The sequence below is a fragment of the Ascaphus truei genome, chromosome 2 (assembly GCF_040206685.1).
Source record: "Ascaphus truei isolate aAscTru1 chromosome 2, aAscTru1.hap1, whole genome shotgun sequence".
In the NCBI taxonomy this organism is placed as follows: domain Eukaryota; kingdom Metazoa; phylum Chordata; class Amphibia; order Anura; family Ascaphidae; genus Ascaphus; species Ascaphus truei.
The window spans coordinates 339851969-339861334 of record NC_134484.1 but is presented as its reverse complement, the minus strand read 5'-3'; the positions used below and the strand labels follow the sequence as shown (position 1 = coordinate 339861334).

The following is a 9366-nucleotide window of genomic DNA, read 5'->3' as shown; positions in this document are numbered from 1 at the left end:
ATTGTTCAGCTCTGTCAGCAGCATAGAGGTGCTCTCCACGACGGCGGGACTCCCTGCTTCCCACTGCTTCACTTCCTGATTAACTTTGTATACTATCTCCCTGTACCCTCTGCATTATACAGCTACGCTCATAGTGCCGGCGACGGCAGGCTATGATCGCTGGAAAAATCAAATTGAGATGACTTCCAGCGATCGCGACCAAGCCGTCGCTCCGTCCTGCCGCGCTTACTATAAGCGCATGCGGCAGCGGCAATGCATGTGTTTTGACGCGACGTGTCGCTGTCACTATAAGCGCAGCCTCTTGTAAAGCGCTGCGTACATTTGAGGCACTACATACACATACATGTACAATAACAGTAATCACAGTGACGAGCAGCGGCAGGTACACACCTGACTGTCACAGAATGGGGCTGATACACGCGTGACCCTGTCACAGAATGGGGCTGATACACGCGTGACCCTGTCACAGAATGGGGCTGATACACGCGTGACTGTCACAGAATGGGGCTGATACACGCGTGACCCTGTCACAGAATGGGGCTGATACACGCGTGACTGTCACAGAATGGGGCTGATACACGCGTGACCCTGTCACAGAATGGGGCTGATACACGCGTGACTGTCACAGAATGGGGCTGATACACGCGTGACCCTGTCACAGAATGGGGCTGATACACGCGTGACCCTGTCACAGAATGGGGCTGATACACGCGACTGTCACAGAATGGGGCTGATACACGCGACTGTCACAGAATGGGGCTGATACACGCGTGACTGTCACAGAATGGGGCTGATACACGCGTGACTGTCACAGAATGGGGCTGATACACGCGTGACCCTGTCACAGAATGGGGCTGATACACGCGTGACTGTCTCAGAATGGGGCTGATACACGCGTGACTGTCACAGAATGGGGCTGATACACGCGACTGTCACAGAATGGGCTCGGCCTGTGACGTCACCAGCATGGTCATACTGAGCTGTCACAGGTAGGCGGGGAGCTGAGTACTGATTGACAGCTGTAAAAACCAGTGGGTGTGACTATTGTGCAGCCAGTGGGAGGAGTCGGCTATGTGACCATGAGATCACAGGGCCTCCTCTGCCTGCAAGGCAGGCCTGCCTGAGAGAGGCCTAACTACTCACTTGCCTTACTACTCCCTGCCTGAGAGAGGCCTTATTCACCGCCTGAGAGAGGCCGAATCACTCACCGCCTGAGAGAGGCCGCATCACTCACCGCCTGAGAGAGGCCGCATCACTCACCGCCTGAGAGAGGCCGCATCACTCACCGCCTGAGAGAGGCCGCATCACTCACCGCCTGAGAGAGGCCGCATCACTCACCGCCTGAGAGAGGCCGCATCACTCACCGCCTGAGAGAGGCCGCACTCGCCGCCTGAGAGAGGCCGCACTCGCCGCCTATCCCTTCCACTCGCGTCTCTTCCATCCCTGCCGGGATAAGCAGGGGGGAGTCCTGGCCTTGTGCAGCCAGCGCTACATACCCGGCCGCTTCTCAGGAGGAGCCGAGCAGCGGCGGGGAGCAGCATGATGCTGGTAAGAGAGGCAGGAGCGGGTCCTTTTTATTATAGTTTTTATTCATGCAAATCCCCGCCATCTGTCTATGTACTCTCATTTACTCTCATTTACTCTATCACAAGAGAAATCATCGACTTGAGGTGACAAGCAGCTATTGTGGGATGACTAGTATCGTGTACGTTTGTAGAAATACACACACATAAATAAACACACACACACACACACACATATATACACACAATTTTTGTTTTGTTTTTTAATTCCTGTTACATGGATGAGGATGTACATTACAAGCACTCAGCAGCAGGCCTCTCTGTAAGTGCGTTGTTGTCTGCCTGACGCAGTGTGTGTGTGTGCAGTTACTGATCTTTTGATAACAAATTAATCTGAATATAGTGTATGTATCAGGCTGAGGAGGCCGTGTGTGTCTGCTGTGTATTTTAGAGGATCAGAGAGACCGAAAAGTGATCTTTGTGATATACACACATGTATGTGTATATTATCTGCTTTCTCTCTTGGTGTATGTATATATTTTCTCAGCTTTCTCGTGTGTGTATGTATGTATGTGTATATATATATATATATATATATATATATATATAAATAAAAAAAAAAAAATCTCACAGTGAATGGCGAGCAGTATGTGTAGGTCTCCGACCCGCTGTATGGATCAGAAAGGCAGGTGTTGGTACTGTATTTTCATTGGAATAAGTGCTTCAGTCATAAAAGTAACATTTCGGAAGAGGAGTCCCTGCTCCGAGGAGCTTACAGTCTAATTGGTAGGTAGGAAGAATGTAGACAGTAGGAGGGCGCTCTGTTAAGTGCGTCTGCAGGGGGCCAAGCTTTATGTATAGTATTGGCCACAGTGCTACTCTTATGCTTTTTTTAAGCAGTTGAGTCTTAAATGTGGATAGAGAGGGTGCTAGTCGGGTACTGAGGGGAAGGGCATTCCAGAGGTCTGGGGCAGTCGGTGAGAAAAGTTTAAGGCATGAGAGGGCTTTAGATACAAAGGGGTAGAGAGAAGACTTCCTTGAGCAGAACGCAAGAGTCGGGATGGAGCATAGCGAGAAATTAGGGCTGAGATGTAAGGAGAAGCAGAAGACTGTAAAGCTTTAAAAGTGAGGAGGAGAATTGAGTGTGAGATGCGGGATTTGATAGGAAGCCAGGAGAGAGATTTGAGCAGGGGAGCAGCTGAGACAGATCTCGGAAAGAGTAGAGTAATTCTGGCAGCAGCGTTTAGGATAGATTGTAGGGGAGACAGGTGAGAGGCAGGAAGGCCGGACAGCAGGAGGTTACAGTAATTGAGACGGGAGAGAATGAGGACCTGTCAGAGTTTTACCAGTCGAACAACAGAGGAAAGGGTGTATCTTTGTAATATTGCGGAGGAAAAAGCGACAGGTTTTAGAAACTTTTTGAATGTGAGAGAGGAGTCGAGTGTGACACCTAGGCAGCGTGCTTGGGCATCTGGGTGAATGATAGTACTACCAACAGTAATATGGAAGGTGGTAGTAGGGCCAGGTATGGGAGCTCTGTTTTTGCCATGTTAAGTCGGCGTAGGGCCATCCAGGATGATATTGAAGAGACATTCAGAAACTTTGGTCTGTGCAGCAGGTGTAAGGTCAGGGGTTGAAAAGTAAATTTGTGTGTTGTCAGCAAAAAGGTGATAGTTAAACCCAACAGATGTGATTAGGTCACCTAGAGAAAGTGTGTACAAAGAAAAGAGAACAGGTTCCAGGACAGAGCCCTGGGGTACCCCCACAGAGAGATCAATAGAGGAGGAGGAGGTGTTGGCAAAAGAGACACTGAAAGTACGATGGGAGAGGTAAGAGGCGATCCATGATATAGCTTTGTTCCGAATACCAAGAGTATGGAGAATGTGAAGGAGAAGAGGGTTGTCCACTGTGTCAAATGCTGCAGAGAGGTCGAGTAATATGAGCAGAGTGTAATGACCTCTGTCTTTGGCAGCATGGAGGTCATTAGTTATTTTAGTGGGGGCTGTTTCAGTCGAGTGAGCAGTGCGAAAGCCAGATTGTAGAGGGTCTAGGAGAGAATAGGTGTTGAGAAAGTGGAGCAAGCGAGAGAATACAAGACGTTCAAGGAGTTTAGAGGCAAAAGGCCGGAGGGAGACCGTGCCCGCCTGCACATTATGAAATGGCCCTGGAGTTGTTGAGATTGGCTGATTGCCCCTTCTCGCTTTGGCTGTAGTTGTGTAGTTACGGCAGCAGGCTCCTGATTCCCAGTGTGATGGTCCGGGGGCATCATACTTTTACCTTCTGTACATCCGTTTTGCTCTTGAGTGGAGAGACACTGAGTTGTCTCTTTACTGCCCCCCTTCCCCTTCTACTCTCCAGATGAGGGATTTTCCTGGACTCTGGTGACCTGAGAATTATTTTCTCTAAACACCTATGTACTATTGTAGCTGGTGCCTAAGGCTACGCTTATAGTGATGGTGACGCGACGGTCACTGGAAAATCAAATAGAGGTGACTTCCAGCGATCGCGACCAATCTGTCGCTGCGCTGTTGCGTTTACTATAAGCGCACGCGACGGTGGCAATGCATTTGTTTTTGCTGCGACGTCGCTATTGCTGGCACTATAAGCGCAGCCATAACCTTACCAAACCGACCCTCTGTGGTGGGAATGTGTTGCTTGCTTCTGTCAGCAAATGGGTTCAGTCTGTATTACATTACTTCAGTAAAGTGCCTTGTATACCTCCTGGATGATCAACCTGTGGCTCTTTCAGTCTTTGCAGAATATTGTCTTTTTGATTTTTAATGTGTTCTATTTTCTGTTTAAAAATATACAGGTTGATATACTCTTGTTTCAAATCCTTGTATTTTAAGTTTTCTATTATTTGCTCCTCTTCACTTAAGTTGCTCACTCCCTCTGCTCTGAGTTATTCGAAGACTTTAGCCGTGCTCATGGTGGCGGCGTAGCTACGTGCGCGAGCACACATCCTGGACTCTTACCTGTGTTTCTATTGTAGTTCCTCATGTGCCTGCGGCGCTGTAGCACGTCGACGCTGCTACATTTTGGCTCGACAAGTAAATGTGAGATTTCGGGCTGCAGTTGTGTGGTGTCACATGAGCTGGTTCAGCCAATGAGGGCGAACCAGCTTCGTGATGCGTTCGCCACTCCCCCGATCACCTCTCAAATCTCCTGCAGCCTAGTGCACACATCGCTGGGGCTGCAGGAATGCGCGCCCCCCCCGCCACGCCACCATGAGCTCGGTCTTTGGTTGCTATCCATTAATCGTATGGTTTGAGATACTTGTTCTGAGAGCGAACTGTTGGAAAGATTAGTGATTTTATATGGTACAAGGTTTCTGGTACTCTGTACACTTCCACATACACACACCCACCAGGAAAAAAAAACTATGTAGACCATCAACTAATGTTAACTAAATTGATGTCACTGTATTATGTCAGCAAGTACCAGATACACTGTGGTAGGATCATGTTCATTAAATGAGTAATAGGAGTTTTTCCTTCGTAGCTTGTAAATGGTATTAACGGTTGTAATCTAATCTGAAACAGTAAGAATACTATAAAGTTTGAGTTCAAAATGTCCTCCTGCTGAAAAACTTGCCCGAAGACGAGAACGCCACTGTCTGATTGCATAATCGGTATCGCGTTGATCCAGGTGCTCCCACGCTTGAATGATACAAATGACTTTTTTCAGTCCTAGTGGCCATCCTTTATCAGGAAGCATTTTATGTAAGAGATTTGGACCATACTTCTTGCTCTGTCTCGCTTTATAACGTGGTTATCTTCTTCGCCAAACACCATTTTGTAACTATGCATTTGATGAGGTCATCACGCCGTCACCAATTTCAAAGGATATTTATTAGATTAAACCTATAATTGCTCAAATTTTAATGAACATTGGGCTTGTGTGTGTGTGTGTGTGTGTGTGTGTGTGTGTGTGTGTGTGCGCGCGTCTATATCTGTAACCTTAATTTGTCTGGTTTATTATTTATTTGTAAATAACCAGCCGGAGTCGCTCGCTGTCAGAGGGACCAGCAGTGCACTATAGAACCAGCTGGCAATGAAGGGGCTATTTAAAAGTGCATGAGCGGCACTGTACACATGGTCTCTGTGTAATTCTAAACTATTTTAATTGAATTAAAAAAAAAAATACATGCTCAGATGGGATTGTGGCAGTCAACTGACTGACGGGATCTGGTAAATGTTGAGGACTGTGTGTATTGCAGTTTGTACTTCTTTTTTTTTAAATGTAATTATATTATACACTACACACCTGTCTCTCTCTCTATTCGTTCTACCCCTTCAATCAACACATAATAAATAAAATAAAAAACCACTTTCGAGCATGTCCCCATTTACAGACTTGTCACCAACGCCCTTATAGTCATTCTCGCTCATTGCAGCTTCACTCATTTTACCATCGGCCCTCTTGCTGCCACAGGATTTACGTGTTTCTTTTTATTTTTTTACATCAAATATTTACATTATAATGTATCTGGTGGCTCCCGAACTGGTAGAACAATCTGGCCATTCGGGTGCGCCTTGCCCTGACCATAATAGCATTATAGTTGAGCTCTGTAGGACACACGGTCTGAATAAGTAAAAAAATAATAACACACACACACTAACACTAGAACTTCGTGAAATCAACTAAAATTGTGTGAGAATAAACCAATGTGACCGTAATCAAATCTAATTTAAATTGTGCGCCAAACCTGTGTTGTGAGACCGTAGTGCAGAAATAATTACATATTGGCGACAATGATGAAAAAAGGTGAGGGAATATATCTGATGGAAAAGACTCTAAAAGCAAGTGGCTGCTTCTTAAGGCCGTGCGTATAGTGCCCGCGACGGGCGACGCGACGTCGCCCAAATACATTGCCGCCGCCGTGTGCGCTTATAGTAAGCGCGACGGCGACAATGCGACGTCGCGTCGCCAACTTTGGAAGCTGGAAATATTTGGTTTTTCAAGGGCTGTCGCCTCGTGACAGCCCCTGAACAAATCAAATGCCAGTACGCCCGCGGCGGCGATGCCGCAAAGCGAAATATAACTTTCGCTAGCGGCGACGGGTGACGTCACCCGTCTGGTCGCGGACTCTATACGTGCGGCCTAACGGAGTCCAATCTGAAGAAAATGACAAACACAAAGCAAAAAAGCGCTCATTCACATATAAACCTTATAGGATATTGTGTATATTCAGGAATGTATTAAACCCCCGTATGGTATAGGGGATACAAAACACAAAAAGGCAGAGAAACAAGGAAAGAAAAAGGTCTCCCTGTTGATAAAAGAAATTAACTTATTATCCTCCAAGTGTTTGCAAGTGATAGAGGCGTATTGAAGTGCTGCGTATTAAATGTGACGACCTACAGTAGCTAGAGTTTTCAGTGTAAGGATATTATTATTATTATTATTATTATTATTATTATTTCATACAAGTGTAACCAAAACTCTATAAAGAAAAGTTTAGTAGTTACAATTAGGTCTTGGCTCACCTGGTTGCCTGCAAACAAGAAGCATGTCAGCAAGGCACTACTATAGACAATGTGACTTGTTTTGTATTTCTCAGCAGTGACCTAGCCTAGCAACATTGTAGTGTACTTGTGGTTAAGGCGCTGTCTTTGACATTGTAGAACTCTGTTTTGAGAATCATGGATAGATTGTTGTGGCTTTGGAATGTCCTAGTTACCTCCCTTGCACCTCTTACACCACTGGAACCACACATTAGGCCGCGATTATAGTGGTGTCGCTGTGGTCCAATGAGTGTGCGCGTCCAAGCATGCGTTTTTTTTTTTTTTTTTTTTTAACAAACATCTGAAATTGTTCTTGCCGTGTCACGTGAGCGTTTCAGCCAATGTGGGCGAACCACTCACGTGACGCCACGTCTCCCTGTCGCCAGCAGTGCAGGTTTCTCGCGTGAGTGAAGTTACGTGGTTGCGCGCACTGATGCCACAACTATAAATGAGGCCTTAGATTGTATGTTCTGACTTTGGGGCATGGGTTGGTTGTACCTGTAATGTCCAGGTGGCTGTGGACTAAAATCACAACCTATGGGCAAGGCTATCTGAGCGAGGTTGTTGGTAAAATAACAATAAAAGGATACATTAAGAGATGAGGGGAATGATGGGTTAGGAAGTGTAAGTGGCACCGCCCTTAGGCAATGTAAGACTTAATTGGTGGTGTAAGCTAGTAGTGAGGTGCCAGTCTCTGCCTATCTCCCGGAATAAAGGCCATCTGCTGCCCTAGAGGGTGATCAAAGCGCTCCCCCTTGGATTATGGTGCTAGCGAGAAGACTGAATACCTGAGAAGCTGCCTCCTGGGTATCTATCTGATCAAGTCAGTGCAGTTTGCCGTTACTGGCTGAAGAAGAATGGCACTAGAGAACCTCTTTCAGGTGACCCTGACCACAAACATCTGCTGTCATCAGGGAAGTATAGACTCAAGTTGAGCAGATTTGTTGGGGTGTATGAAGTGTCTGACTCGTCTTCACCATTTTGGTAGTGTGGTATAGATAGGTGTGTGTGTGTGACTGACCAAAGAGGTACTGGTAGAGTAAGGAGTCGTGTCCGTTTTGGGCTACCTGCAGTCTTATGGAGGAGGCGGTGAAACCCCATCTGTTTGAATACTTTGGTGATGATTGACTAAGGTGAGTTGTGGGTTAATGAATCTGATCTGGTGTTAACTGCCATTTTAAGTCAATGGACCTTAGTGAATCACCCTGAAAGTAATCATAAATTATCCTGATAATTACTTTTTATCATTAAAGTTTTACAGCTGATGCCTTCTAGGATAACCTACTAAGGAGGACCATTCAGATGTCACGGATAGAGCCATATGTCAGGAGGCATGTCTAGGGGGTGTGGGTTATCCTTATGTCCCTCAATGGATCATGGTCAGTATTTGGATGGAACAAGAACGCGTCAGGTCTCCGCCTCAATCATTTGGAAGTTCAGGCAAACACTGGCAACACTAAGGCCTCACATGGTGCTGGAGCCTTGAGTGCATCATGAACATACACTAAGGTAGTCCACAGAATTTACTGTTTTAAATGAAAAATGGCAGGATTGTGAAAGGTTACATAAATTGAAAAAGGTACTTGCCAAGATGATGACCTCCACAGCAGAATCGCTTAATCGTGTGTGTATATGTGTGTATTCATCCCACTGGTGTCTTACAAGTAAATGCCTAACAAAACATCAAAGATCTTTATTGTTCAAAAGACAAGGTGAGGATAATGCCTTACTTTTTGGGCCTCCGACAGGTCCCTTTTCTTAATATTGGCATTATGTACTGTTTCCCCTTTTTGAGAAACAGTACAAAGCATGAAGTGAGTTAGAGATTATGTTAAGTGTAGTCTCACGGGAGACCAGGCATTTACACCTTTTTACCAGGATCATTCATTGCGCAAAACAGGAAAGTGAAATAAATTGTAAATTCGCATACACACAATGGAGCACAAAATACAGATGAAAAGACACACTTACTGGGGGACTGGGGTCGAAAACTAGACTTTCCTAGCTGCAGGGCACTCTAAATAAGTTTTTCCTTCACCGGGACTTGGTACTAAACATACTAGAACTAAAATCGGCTTGAAATCCCAACCGCGACTGCTACGTTAGTTTCTGAGAACTTGGTCATTCAAAGATGGACTTAGAATATTTTCTGGGCAGACTTTTTTGAAGCCGGTGCTCTGCTATTCGCGCAAGAGCATTTTTGAAACGCACGCCCGCCCATCCTTCTGGCGCTGAGAATCTCCAGAATGATTTGGCTTAGGGGTTTCTTATAGTATTTTGGAGTTCATTCACAAAATACTAAAGCCAATTGCAGCGTGGGAACTATCTCGGTAGCC

The 9366-nt window shown here is 45.9% G+C and overlaps 1 protein-coding gene across 2 annotated transcripts in view; it reads left to right on the top strand.

Annotated features, from left to right (window-relative positions):
- Window positions 1-1035: 1035 nt before the first annotated feature.
- CUL1 (cullin 1) overlaps window positions 1036-9366 on the top strand; it is a 68849-nt gene continuing 60518 nt past the window's right edge. For both annotated transcript variants that reach the window (XM_075586742.1, XM_075586745.1), the window contains exon 1: window positions 1036-1548. The gene's annotated coding sequence lies outside the window, so the exon portion shown is untranslated. The remainder of the gene's footprint in view (window positions 1549-9366) is intronic.